We start from the raw sequence: 14,950 nt of genomic DNA on the forward strand, positions 1-14,950 counted from the left end.
AGCCTACAGGGAGGAGGTGAGAGCCCTGGGGCAGAGTGATGCCAGGAAAATAACCTCTACCTCAACGTCAATAAAATGAAGGAGACAGCAGAGGGAGCATGCCTCTATCCACATTGACGGGACCGCAGTGAGGAACGTGGAAAGTGCCTCGGCGTACACATCACTGATGATCTGAAATGGTCCACCCATACAGATAGTGTGGTGAGGAAGGCGCAACAGCGCTCCTTCAACCTCAAGAGGCTGAAGAAATTTGACTTGGCCCCTAAGACCCTCACATACTTTTACAGATGCACAATTGAAAGCCTCCTTTCGGAATGTATCACCGCCTGGTATGGTAACTGCACCGCCTGCGGTCTGCCCAGCGCATCACTGGGGGCACACTGCCTACCCTCCAGGACACTTACAGCACCCGATGTCACAGGAAGGCCATAAAGATCATCAAGGACAAATACCACCCGAGCCACTGCCTGTTCACCCCGTTATCATCCAGAAGGCGAGGTCAGTACAGGTGCATCAAAACTTGGACCGAGAGACTGAAAAACAGAATCTATCTCAAGGCCATCAGACTGTTAAATAGTCATCACTAGCCGGCTACCTCCAAGTAACTCAACTCTGCACCTTAGAGGCTGCTGCCCTAAAAGCAATTTCTGTAAGAAATGAGCTCTATAAATAAAGTTGATTTAAAGATGGACCAAACTGCCCTCTGTTTCTGGAAGCCAACAACAACAACCTGCTTTGCGAGAGGCTTTATGCATCTTGAATGTAAAAATAGATTTATGAGAAGGGAATTTAAATCTCAGTGGGACTCAGATCCCACGTATAAAACCAGAATATGTAAATTAAGTATTTGAAAAAAGATATAAATATAAAATTCAAAAAGGACGATGCCAACAGGAGTAATCCACCCGTTCTTGTTCTGTATGACAGCAGTGTGTCAATACTAAACAAAAATATAAACGCAACAATGATTTGACTGTCAGTTCAAATAAAGAAAATCGGGCAATTTAAATAGGGCAACACACAATTGGCCCAGTGACGCGTCAGGGGAAGGCCGGGGTCATGGGTCATTGTAAATAAGAATGTGTTCTTAACTGACTTGCCTAGTTAAATAAAGGTAAGGTAAAATAAATTAAATACGCCCTAATCTATGGATTTCACATGACTGGGATTATAGATATGCATCTGTTTGTCATAGATACCTTTAAAAAAAAAGGTAGAGGCGTGGATCAGACAACCAGTCAGTATCAGTCATTTGCCTCATGCATTGTGACACATCTCCTTCGCATAGAGTTGATTAGGCTGTTGATTGTGGCCTGATGAATGCTGTGCCACTCCTCTTCAATGGCTGTGAGAAGTTAATCGATATTTGGGGGAATTGGAACATGCTGTCGTACATGTTGATCCAGAGCATCCCAAACATGCTCAATGGGTAACATGTCTGGTGAGTATGCAGGCCTTGGAAGAACTGGGACATTTTCAGCTTCCAGAAATTGTGTACAGATCCTTGTGACACGGCGGCGGATGAATGGCATGACCACAGGATCTCGTCACGGTATCTCTGTGCATTCAATTTGCCATCGATAAAATGCAATTGTGTTCGTTGTCTGTAGTTTATGCCTACCCATACCATAACTCCACCATGGGTCACTCAGTTCACAATGTTGACATCAACAAACCCCTCGCCCATACAACACCATACACGTGGTCTACAGTTGTGAGGCCGGTTGGACGCACTGCCAAATTCTCTAAAACGACATTGATCAGAGAAGATCTGTTTTGTATGAAAATTATGTAATGAATTTAATAATGCCCCTCTCGTCTAGCAATCTCTGATCTTTTTTCCCCAATAAGTTTCATGTGGTAATGGATATATTATCGCTCTTGACATATGGTAGAGACATTAACATTACATTATCTGACAAAGGCTCTGGTGGACATTCCTGCAGTCAGCATGCCAATGACACATCTGTGGCATTGTGTTGTGTGAAAAAACTGCACATTTTAGAGTGACCTTTTATTGTACAGAGCACAAGGTGCACCTGTGTAATGATCATGCTGTTTAGTCAGCTTCTTGATATGCCACACCTATCAGGTGGATGGATTATCTTGGAAAATTATAAATACTCACTAACAGGGATGTATACAAATGTGTGCACAAGATTTGAGAGAAATAAGCTTATTGTGTGCATTTCTGGGATCTTTGATTTCAGCTCATGAAATATGCGACCAACACTTTACATGTTGCGTTTATATGTTTTGTTCAATGTAGATACAGTGCCTTCGAAAAGTATTCAGACCCCTTGACTTTTTCAAAGTATTGTTAGGTTACAGCCTTATTCTTAAATTGATTAAATAAATGTTTATTTATTTATTAGAATATTGATAAAACATTTTTTTCTCTTCACATCAATCTACACACATTACCCCATACTGACAAAGCAAAACTGGGATGTTAGAATTTTTTGCTAATTTATATATATTTTTTATATTTTATATTTTTTTTAAACCTGAAAATATACATTTACATAAGTACCCTTTATTCAGTGCTTTGTTGAAGCACCTTTGGCAGCGATTACAGCCTCGAGTCTTCCTGGGTATGACTCTACAAGCTTGGCTCACCTATTGTTATTTTACTGCTGCTCTTAAATTATGTGTTACTTTTACATCTTATTCTTATTATTATTTCATCTTTTTTTTTTTTTTTTTTACTGCACTGTTGGTAAGTAAGTATTTCACTGTAAAGTCTACCCACCTGTTGTATTCGGCGCATGTGACAAATAACATTTGATTTCATTTGATTTGGGGAATTTCTCCCATTCTTCTGTGGAGATCCTCTCAAGCTCTGGCCAGTTGGATGGGGAGCGTTGCTACACAGCTATTTTCAGGTCTCTCCAGAAATGTTTGATCATGTTTAAGTCCGGGTTCTGTCTGGGCCACTCAAGGACTTATCCCAAAGCCACTCCTGCATTGTCTTGGCTGTGTGCTTAGGGTCGTTGTTCTGTTGGACGGTGCACCATCACCCCAGTCTGAGGTCCTGAGAGCTCTGGAGCAGATTTTCATAAAGGATCTCTCTGTACTTTGCTCAGTACATTTTGCCCCGATCCTGACTCGTCTTCCAGTCCCTGCCGGTAAAAAACATCCCCACAGCATGATTCTGCCACCACCATGCTTCACTGTAGGGATGGGGCCAGGTTTCCTCCAGATGTGACGTTTGGCATTCAGGCCAACGAGTTCAATTTTGGTTTCATCAGACCAGAGAATCTTGTTTCTCATGGTCTGAGAGTCTTCAGGTGCCTTTTGGCAGACTCCAAGCGGGCTGTCATGTGCCTTTTACTGAGGAGTGGCTTCCGTCTGGCCGCTCTACCATAAAGGCCTGATTGGTGGAGTGCTGCAGACATGGTTGGGTACACTTCCTCCTCAACACAATCCTGTCTCAGAGTTCTACGGAAAATTCATTCGACCTCATGGCTTGGTTTTTGCTCTGACATGCTCTGTCAACTGTGGGACCTTATATAAACAGGTGTGTGTCTTTGTGTCTCATGTCCAATCAATTTGAATTTACCACACTTGGACTGCAATAAAGTTGTAGAAGCATATCAAGGATGATCAATGGAATCAGGAATCACCTGAGCTCAATTTCAAGTATCATAGCAAAGGGTCTGAATACTTATGTAAATAAGATATTTCTGTTTAAAAAATTATATACAATTTGTCATTATGGGATATTGTGTGTAGATTGCTGAGCATTTATTTGTATTTAATTTTTAAAATATTTATTTACATTTTATCAATTTTAGAATAAGGCTATTATGTAACAAAATGTGGAAAAGTGGGTCTGAATACTTTCCGAATCTACTGTAACTCTGGGAGCTAAAGAACCTGTCCAATCTATTCTTGTATGATAATGGACTACTATTCACAAACGTATTTCAATAAGCTTATCCACTTTCTCTAGCTATTCCTTCCCCTCTCTCTCTCCCTCTCTCCTTTTCTCCCCCCTCTCTTTCTCACTCACTCACTCCTCTCTCTCCCTCTGTCCTTCCTCATCCCCATCTCTCTCCTCCCCTCTCTTTCTCTCTCTCTCCCTCTCCACCCTCCTCCATCTCTCTCTCTTTAGTAGATGCTCCATTTGATGCTTATGTGACCCAATAACTCATCTTTGATATGTAAAAAATATAGTGGATCTCAAATGAACAGCCAGTACATAATTCAGCAGCCAGTACATGTTTTAAAGACAGCCAGGCTGTTTCAAAGACTGCTTGTCTGTTTCAAAGCTGGTTGGCTATTTCAAAGACTGCTTGACTGTTGCAAAGCTGGCTAGCTATTTCAGAGTTGGTTGGCTATATCAAAGCTATCTCGGTCTCTCTCTCTCTCTCTTTGTCTCTCTATTTCTCTCTCTCTCTCTGTCTCTGTCTTTCTTCTGCAGAGAAAAATGGGAAAAACTCCCCAAATATAGCTGTGCCAAGCTTGTAGTGTCATACCCAAAAGACTAGAGGCTGTAATCCCTGCCAAAGGTGCTTCAACAAAGTACTGAGTAAATGGTCTGAATACTTATGCAAATGTGATATTTAAAAAAAAAAAAAATTATAAATGTAACTAAAAATCTAAAAACATGTTTTGCTTTGTCATTATGGGGTCTTGTGTGTAGATTGATGAGGGGGGGGGGAAATCTTTACATTTTAGAATAAGGCTGTAACGTAACAAAATGTGGAAAAAGTCAAGGGGTCTGAATACTTTCCGAAAGCACTGTATGTATATGTCTTTCTACCCTCCTCCCTTCTTTTCTCTCTCCATCCCCTCCTATCAGTCCCCCATCTCTCTCTCTCTCTCTCTCTCTCTCTCTCTCTCTCTCTCTCTCTCTCTCTCTCTCTCTCTCTCTCTCTCTCTCTCTCTCTCTCCTCTCTCTCTCTCTCTCTCTCTCTCTCTCTCTCCTCTCTCTCTCTCTCTCTCTCTCTCTCTCTCTCTCTCTCTCTCTCTCTCTCTCTCTCTCTCTCTCTCTCTCCATCCCCTCCTATCAGTCCCCCATCTCTCTCTCTCTCTCTCTCTCTCTCTCTCTCTCTCTCTCTCTCATCCCCTCATTCATCCTTTCTCTTTTCAGCGACTGTCGTCTCCTATTCTGGGGCTCTCTATCAAATCCAGAGTGACGCAACATAAGCTACCACCCTAAGTAGTCCCCTTGTCTTATCTCCATTCCTCTCCCCTCCCCTCTACCTCCACCCCTCCTCTCCCACCCCCCTTCTCTTCCCCTCCAGGACTCAGCCCACTTATGAAGTAAGTGAAGCTGTCCTCCTGTCGGTTGACTCATGCAGTAGGCGGGCTGGGGAAGAGAGAGAAAGATGGTGAGAGAGAGAGAGGGAAAGATGGAGTGAGAGAGAGAGAGAGCGAGAGGAAGAGAGACAGTGGAAGAGAGAGGGATAGAGAGAAGAAGTTAAGTAGAGAGAGAGAGTGGACTTTGACTTTTTATCTTTCCTTAATGAGACATCCTAATTTGTTTAAAACACCACACTATTCCCCATGAGAGAGTAGAGCAAGAGAGAGCGAGAGACAGAGAGAGAGAGAGCAGAGAAAGAGAGAGAGAGAAAGAGAGCAGAGAAAGAGAAAGAAACCACACCAGACCGCTGTGTGTTCTTCCTCCACATTCAGTCAGAAGGGACCTGGAACAAAATGCACGACCCTTCAGACCAGCTTCGTCACGCTATACCTGCCCCCTCTAAAAACCACCGAATACTCACTGTGGGCCTCACACACACACACACACACACACACACACAATCACATATTCACAGACACAGAGAAATATACATCTTAAATGCCACATTCATAATACTGTACTGCACCTTTCCTCCACATTCAGGGTCAAGGTTGTATTGTGAAAAGAGGGCTCGCAGTTGACGTACGACGCCTCAACGGCGGCCATGTTGGAAGACCACCGCATTAATTCTTCCCGACAACAACAGCCGAGTGGCCTAACCCAAACTGTATGATAACACTGCCTAAAACTAGTTGATTCATCACCACGGTCATTTTCTGTGGAGTATTTGGCTGCTCTAACAAAGCAAAGAAAGACAACAGGAAAAAATATATATGTTTAAAAATTCCCCGCAATCATGTAACAACATTGGAGACACCGGTGAGAAAAGACTCAAGAAGTGTCAGAAAAGTGAAGAAACCTTTATGCCTGTCAACGCCTAAACCATAAAAAGACACCTTTATAACAATGGATTGCATGCCTCTTATCATCGCATGTGTAGACTAATGTAAGCCTACGATTCCTAAGGTGATGAGTAGATTGGATAGTAATAAGTGTGTAGTTGCAGAGGTTTATAGGCTATGATAAAGTCATTTCTTTCCTTTGCACATGAAAAATGTGGCCTTTCATGCAATTCTCATACACTTTATACGACTAGAGACATTATCTTTTTTAATACGATGATAGCCTAGGCCTACCTGACACCTGACACCTGACACTGACAACAGATCAGCAATAACGACCTTGTCTTGAACGCAACAATGTAATCAAGGCCGAAAAGGGGTCCTGGCTAAAATGGATCCAGCTTTTGTCAAATTAAGTCAAAAGTAATAATAATTGTTTTGCATTTTTGCTAATCTTAACCATTTTCTTTACATAATTATTTATAACCTGCTGCGTAACTACGAAATGCTACGAACTGCGAAACGACATGCTATGAAATGTCAAATATTACGTTAATTTGACAAAAACGGCATCCCTTCTAGCCATGACTATGAAAACAGGAGACGCAAATTGTACGATTTTTTTATTTTACTTTTATTCAACTAGGCAAGTCAATTAAGAACAATGCTGCAGCAGCATCAGATTCTACTGTGAAGATGACACAATGCTGCAGCAGCATCAGATTCTACTGTGAAGATGACACAATGCTGCAGCAGCATCAGATTCTACTGTGAAGATGACACAATGCTGCAACAGCATCAGTTTCTACTGTGAAGATGACACAATGCTGCAGCAGCATCAGTTTCTACTGTGAAGATGACACAATGCTGCAGCAGCATCAGTTTCTACTGTGAAGATGACACAATGCTGCAGCAGCATCAGTTTCTACTGTGAAGATGACACAATGCTGCAGCAGCATCAGTTTCTACTGTGAAGATGACACAATGCTGCAGCAGCATCAGTTTCTACTGTGAAGATGACACAATGCTGCAGCAGCATCAGTTTCTACTGTGAAGATGACACAATGCTGCAGCAGCATCCGTTTCTACTGTGAAGATGACACAATGCTACAGCAGCATCAGATTCTACTGTGAAGATGACACAATGCTGCAGCAGCATCAGTTTCTACTGTGAAGATGACACAATGCTGCAGCAGCATCAGTTTCTACTGTGAAGATGACACAATGCTGCAGCAGCATCAGTTTCTACTGTGAAGATGACACAATGCTGCAGCAGCATCAGTTTCTACTGTGAAGATGACACAATGCTGCAGCAGCATCAGTTTCTACTGTGAAGATGACACAATGCTGCAGCAGCATCAGTTTCTACTGTGAAGATGACACAATGCTGCAGCAGCATCAGTTTCTACTGTGAAGATGACACAATGCTGCAGCAGCATCCGTTTCTACTGTGAAGATGACACAATGCTACAGCAGCATCAGATTCTACTGTGAAGATGACACAATGCTGCAGCAGCATCAGTTTCTACTGTGAAGATGACACAATGCTGCAGCAGCATCAGTTTCTACTGTGAAGATGACACAATGCTGCAGCAGCATCAGTTTCTACTGTGAAGATGACACAATGCTGCAGCAGCATCAGTTTCTACTGTGAAGATGACACAATGCTGCAGCAGCATCAGTTTCTACTGTGAAGATGACACAATGCTGCAGCAGCATCAGTTTCTACTGTGAAGATGACACAATGCTGCAGCAGCATCAGTTTCTACTGTGAAGATGACACAATGCTGCAGCAGCATCAGTTTCTACTGTGAAGATGACACAATGCTGCAGCAGCATCAGTTTCTACTGTGAAGATGACACAATGCTGCAGCAGCATCAGTTTCTACTGTGAAGATGACACAATGCTGCAGCAGCATCAGTTTCTACTGTGAAGATGACACAATGCTGCAGCAGCATCAGTTTCTACTGTGAAGATGACACAATGCTGCAGCAGCATCAGTTTCTACTGTGAAGATGACACAATGCTACAGCAGCATCCGTTTCTACTGTGAAGATGACACAATGCTACAGCAGCATCAGATTCTACTGTGAAGATGACACAATGCTGCAGCAGCATCAGTTTCTACTGTGAAGATGACACAATGCTGCAGCAGCATCAGTTTCTACTGTGAAGATGACACAATGCTGCAGCAGCATCAGTTTCTACTGTGAAGATGACACAATGCTGCAGCAGCATCAGTTTCTACTGTGAAGATGACACAATGCTGCAGCATCAGTTTCTACTGTGAAGATGACACAATGCTGCAGCAGCATCCGTTTCTACTGTGAAGATGACACAATGCTACAGCAGCATCAGATTCTACTGTGAAGATGACACAATGCTGCAGCAGCATCAGTTTCTACTGTGAAGATGACACAATGCTGCAGCAGCATCAGTTTCTACTGTGAAGATGACACAATGCTGCAGCAGCATCAGTTTCTACTGTGAAGATGACACAATGCTGCAGCAGCATCAGTTTCTACTGTGAAGATGACACAATGCTGCAGCAGCATCAGTTTCTACTGTGAAGATGACACAATAGTGCAGCAGCATCAGTTTCTACTGTGAAGATGACACAATGCTGCAGCAGCATCAGTTTCTACTGTGAAGATGACACAATGCTGCAGCAGCATCAGTTTCTACTGTGAAGATGACACAATGCTGCAGCAGCATCAGTTTCTACTGTGAAGATGACACAATGCTGCAGCAGCATCCGTTTCTACTGTGAAGATGACACAATGCTACAGCAGCATCAGATTCTACTGTGAAGATGACACAATGCTGCAGCAGCATCCGTTTCTACTGTGAAGATGACACAATGCTGCAGCAGCATCAGATTCTACTGTGAAGATGACACAATGCTCCAGTAGCATCAGATTCTACTGTGAAGATGACACAATGCTGCAACAGCATCAGTTTCTACTGTGAAGATGACACAATGCTCCAGCAGCATCAGATTCTACTGTGAAGATGACACAATGCTCCAGCAGCATCCGATTCTACTGTGAAGATGACACAATGCTGCAGCAGCATCAGATTCTACTGTGAAGATGAAACAATGCTGCAGCAGCATCAGATTCTACTGTGAAGATGACACAATGCTCCAGCAGCATCAGTTTCTACTGTGAAGATGACACAATGCTGCAGCAGCATCAGTTTCTACCTCTACTTTGTCCTTTTCCAAATATGAAAGGAGACATCCCTCAGTTATGGTTGTTATATGCTGTGCTTTGGAGAATCTGGTTGTGCCATTTGAGTAGAGAGCACCTTCACCTTGTCGTCATGACAAAAGTGTCCCGGTTAAACTGTATGACTATATAAAATGTCATTTGGAAGTGGAAAAGACTATTGTAAACACACTGTACTTTCATTTTTTTTTTACCAGGCAAGTCAGTTAAGAACAAATTCTTATTTTCAATGACGGCCTAGGAACAGTGGGTTAACTGCCTTGTTCAGGGGCAGAGCAACAGATTTATATCTTGTCAGCTCGGGGATTCGATCTAGCAACCTTTCGGTTACTGGCCCAACGCTCTAACTACTAGGCTACCCGCCGCCCCTCATAACAGGCTATTTTGTTGTATTGTGTCATCTCTGCTTTGCCTAGCCCCATTGCAAAAAAAACATTTTTTTATAGCCCAGCTATTGTCTTTCTTTTACAATTTAAACACATTTAGCATAGACAATGTAATTGGTGTGGTAGTCTTAGGCAAACCATCTTCATTATCACAGTGGCACCTCCAAGTGCCACTCAGACCTTCTGGGGGGGGGGGGGGGGGGGGAGTATCTGGCATTGAACTTGGTAGTTGTAGTTTTTTAAGCTAAGGATCTCATCATGTCCTGCCTCCATACATTTCACCACCAAGATTACAAGGATTGGATTTGCACTGACCAATTTAATGTTAGCACAAGGCATGTACAAAATCCAGTATACTGATTAGCTTCATACATTGTCTATTGGTATCCTTTTTAAACTGAGAACATATTGCTGAACAATGTAAACAATGTGTGAGTTAAGCTATTCTCTGCTTCGGACGCACAATGTCAAGGGTTGCATTGCAAATGTCCATAAGGCTAAAGCCATCATACTGTAGATCAGTGGTTCCCAACTCCAGTCCCCCCAACAGCCCAATGCCAGTCCTCCAGTCCCCCCAACAACCCAATTCTAGTCCTCCATTACCCCCAACAGTACAATTGTATTGTAGCCCCGGACAAACACATCTGATTAAACTTGTCAACTAATCATCAGGCTCTCTCAGTTGAGTCAAGTATGTTTGTCCCGGGCTACAACAAATATGTGTGCTGTTGGGGGAACTGGAGGACTGGAGTTGGGCTGTTGGGGGAACTGGAGGACTGGAGTTGGGCTGTTGGGGGGACTGGAGGACCAGGGTTGGGCTGTTGGGGGAACTGGAGGACTGGAGCTGGGCTGTTGGGGGTACAGGAGGACTAGGGTTGGGCTGTTGGGGGGACTGGAGGACCAGGGTTGGGCTGTTGGGGGGACTGGAGGACCAGAGTTGGGCTGTTGGGGGTACAGGAGGACTGGAGTTGGGCTGTTGGGGGTACAGGAGGACCAGGGTTGGGCTGTTGGGGGTACAGGAGGACCAGGGTTGGGCCGTTGGGGGGACTGGAGGACCAGGGTTGGGCTGTTGGGGGTACAGGAGGACCAGGGTTGGGCCGTTGGGGGGACTGGAGGACCAGGGTTTGGCTGTTGGGGGTACAGGAGGACTGGAGTTGTGCTGTTGGGGTACTGAATGGCCAGGGTTGGGCTGTTGGGGGTACAGGAGGACCAGGGTTGGGCTGTTGGGGGGACTGGAGGACCAGGGTTGGGCCGTTGGGGGGACTGGAGGACCAGGGTTGGGCTGTTGGGGGGACTGGAGGACTGGACATGGGACCACTGCTGTAGGCCTATGGCTGCGTTGGCGTTGCATGTCATTATCAGCTGCAAAATGGGTTCACATGGCTGACATCCTGCAAAAGTTGTGACGATGAAATAAAACTAATTGGAGAGCTTATGACTGAACAAAAAGGTCAGGTTGATTTGAGAATAAAACAGAGAAACACAGACAAATTAGAGACAGATTCCCTTCCCCTCTTTATTGCAGGATTGTGGTCTGTGACACTAGTTCATCTTGAATAATAGTTAAGTTACTGTAAGTGTTTAAACTTGTTTTAATTGTTAACTTCAAAGTGTCAACACTATTTCATATCATTTGTGTACAAGTAAGCTAACTCACATGTAAAAGTTAGATATCTTAGTAATAAGTATTATTAGTAAAACATTATTTCAGGTGAACAAAAGGGAAGTCAATACCAGAGGTAGCCAACCTAACTCCACTGATCCCTGATCTACAGGGCTGAACAGACTTCTGTTCCAGAGTTAGCCAACCTAACTCCACTGATCCCTGATCTACAGGGCTGAACAGACTTCTGTTCCAGAGGTAGCCAACCTAACTCCACTGATCCCTGATCTACAGGGGGAACAGACTTCTGTTCCAGAGGTAGCCGACCTAACTCCACTGATCCCTGATCTACAGGGCTGAACAGACTTCTGTTCCAGAGTTAGCCAACCTAACTCCACTGATCCCTGATCTACAGGGCTGAACAGACTTCTGTTCCAGAGGTAGCCAACCTAACTCCGCTGATCCCTGATCTACAGGGGGAACACTCTTCTGTTCCAGCCCAGAAAGAGCACACTTGATTATCAATTAATTAGGTTTGATACATTGAATCAGGTGTGTTAGCGCTGAGTTGGAACAGAAGCCTGCACACCCAGCAGGGTTTATACATTGTTTGTGACTTTTAAATTGTGTTTTTGTTCAGAAAATGTGCCAACGTATAATCCAAGGTATACAAGGATGTGTACCCTTATTCTCTGGGACCTCTTCATCTGCAGACAGGGTTTCACGGATCTCTGTATCTGAGGACAGAAAACATCATAAAGAAACAGACTACATTATTTATTTTTTAATGTGACTGCTCTGAATATTATGTTGCTATATCTCTCTGTCCTCAGTTCTTCTCACTAGGGACTGGAATTGGGGAATAGCTTCATAATGTCCTCCAACAAAGGTAGCTGCCCTCTCCAGAGCCTACTCTCCCTTCTGACAGCTCGAATTGCTAGATAATCCTTTCACCCTCTACCATGGCTGTTAGCTAGCTAGCTACCGTAACAGGGTCGGAAGACAGTTACATAAGTGTCCGTAACAGGGTTGGGAAGACAGTTACATAAGTGTCCGTAACAGGGTTGGGAAGACAGTTACATAAGTGTCCGTAACAGGGTTGGAAGACAGTTACATAAGTGTCCGTAACAGGGTTGGAAGAGAGTTAAATAAGTGTTCGTAACAGGGTCGGAAGACAGTTACATAAGTGTCCGTAACAGGGTTGGGAAGACAGTTACATAAGTGTCCGTAACAGGGTTGGAATACAGTTACATAAGTGTCCGTAACAGGGTTGGAAGACAGTTACATAAGTGTCCGTAACAGGGTTGGAAGACAGTTACATACGTGTCCGTAACAGGGTCGGAAGACAGTTACATAAGTGTCCGTAACAGGGTCGGAAGACAGTTACATAAGTGTCGGTAACAGGGTTGGAAGACAGTTACATAAGTGTCCGTAACAGGGTTGGAAGAGAGTTAAATAAGTGTTCGTAACAGGGTCGGAAGACAGTTACATAAGTGTCCATAACAGGGTTGGGAAGACAGTTACATAAGTGTCCGTAACAGGGTTGGAATACAGTTACATAAGTGTCCGTAACAGGGTTGGCAGACAGTTACATAGGTGTCCGTAACAGGGTTGGAAGACAGTTACATAAGTGTCCGTAACAGGGTTCGGAAGACAGTTACATAAGTGTCCGTAACAGGGTTGGAATACAGTTACATAAGTGTCCGTAACAGGGTTGGAAGACAGTTACATAAGTGTCTGTAACAGGGTTGGAAGACAGTTACATAAGTGTCCGTAACAGGGTTGGAAGACAGTTTGGATGGACATCTATTGCCCATTCAAATACTTTCTTGCAACACGTTTGTGGGGGAAAAAAGTGAATGGGGCTGGGGCAAATATGTTACTGTGAGATTATCTATGAAATGATTAGCATATATAGGTCAGAAGTAACAGGACTAAGATATGCAAATAACAGGGTTGGGATGTGCAGCAAATAGCTGGATATAGGTTACTGTTGGTGACTCGGGGAATACAGGCCTAAGGAAAGTGGGTAACAGGGTGGAGATAGGCAAGTAACAGGGGGGAGATAGGCAAGTAACAGGGGGGAGATAGGCAAGTAACAGGGGGGAGGATAGGCAAGTAACAAGGGGGAGGATAGGCAAGTAACAAGGGGGAGGATAGGCAAGTAACAAGGGGGAGGATAGGCAAGTAACAGGGGGGAGGATAGGCAAGTAACAGGGTGGAGATAGGCAAGTAACAGGGGGGAGATAGGCAAGTAACCGGGTGAGATAGGCAAGTAACAGGGGGGAGGATAGGCAAGTAACAGGGTGGAGATAGGCAAGTAACAGGGGGGAGATAGGCAAGTAACCGGGTGAGATAGGCAAGTAACAGGGGGGAGGATAGGCAAGTAACAAGGGGGAGGATAGGTAAGTAACAAGGGGGAGGATAGGCAAGTAACAGGGTGGAGATAGGCAAGTAACAGGGGGGAGATAGGCAAGTAACCGGGTGAGATAGGCAAGTAACAGGGGGGAGGATAGGCAAGTAACAAGGGGGAGGATAGGTAAGTAACAAGGGGGAGGATAGGCAAGTAACAGGGTGGAGATAGGCAAGTAACAGGGGGGAGATAGGCAAGTAACAGGGGGGAGATAGGCAAGTAACAGGGGGGAGGATAGGCAAGTAACAAGGGGGAGGATAGGTAAGTAACAAGGGGGAGGATAGGCAAGTAACAAGGGGGAGGATAGGCAAGTAACAGGGGGGAGGATAGGCAAGTAACAAGGGGGAGGATAGGCAAGTAACAAGGGGGAGATAGGCAAGTAACAGGGGTGAGGATAGGCAAGTAACAAGGGGGAGGATAGGCAAGTAACAAGGGGGAGATAGGCAAGTAACAGGGGTGAGGATAGGCAAGTAACAAGGGGGAGGATAGGCAAGTAACAGGGGGGAGGATAGGCAAGTAACAGGGGGGAGATAGTCAAGTAAGAGGGGGGAGATAGGCAAGTAACAGGGGGGAGGATAGGCAAGTAACAAGGGGGAGGATAGGCAAGTAACAGGGGGGAGATAGGCAAGTAACAAGGGGGAGATAGGCAAGTAACAGGGAGGAGGATAGGGCAAGTAACAGGGGGGAGGATAGGCAAGTAACAGGGTGAGATAGGCAAGTAACAGGGGGGAGGATAGGCAAGTAACAGGGGGGAGATAGGCAAGTAACAAGGGGGAGATAGGCAAGTAACAGGGGTGAGGATAGGCAAGTAACTGGGGGGAGGATAGGCAAGTAACAAGGGGGAGGATAGGCAAGTAACAGGGGGGAGGATAGGCAAGTAACAGGGGGGAGATAGGCAAGTAACAGGGGGGAGATAGGCAAGTAACAGGGGGGGGATAGGCAAGTAACTGGGGGGAGATAGGCAAGTAACAGAGGGGAGGATAGGCAAGTAACAGGGGTGAGGATAGGCAAGTAACAGGGGGGAGGATAGGCAAGTAACAGGGGGGAGATAGATAAGTAACAGGGGGGAGATAGGCAAGTAACAGGGGTGAGGTGTACTGACAAAGAGTAACAAACAGGGCATTTAGGGCAATGGTTGTACCGGTACTCGACGGGATCAATATT

Source organism: Salvelinus fontinalis, chromosome 18 (genome assembly GCF_029448725.1).
Source record: "Salvelinus fontinalis isolate EN_2023a chromosome 18, ASM2944872v1, whole genome shotgun sequence".
NCBI lineage: Eukaryota > Metazoa > Chordata > Actinopteri > Salmoniformes > Salmonidae > Salvelinus > Salvelinus fontinalis.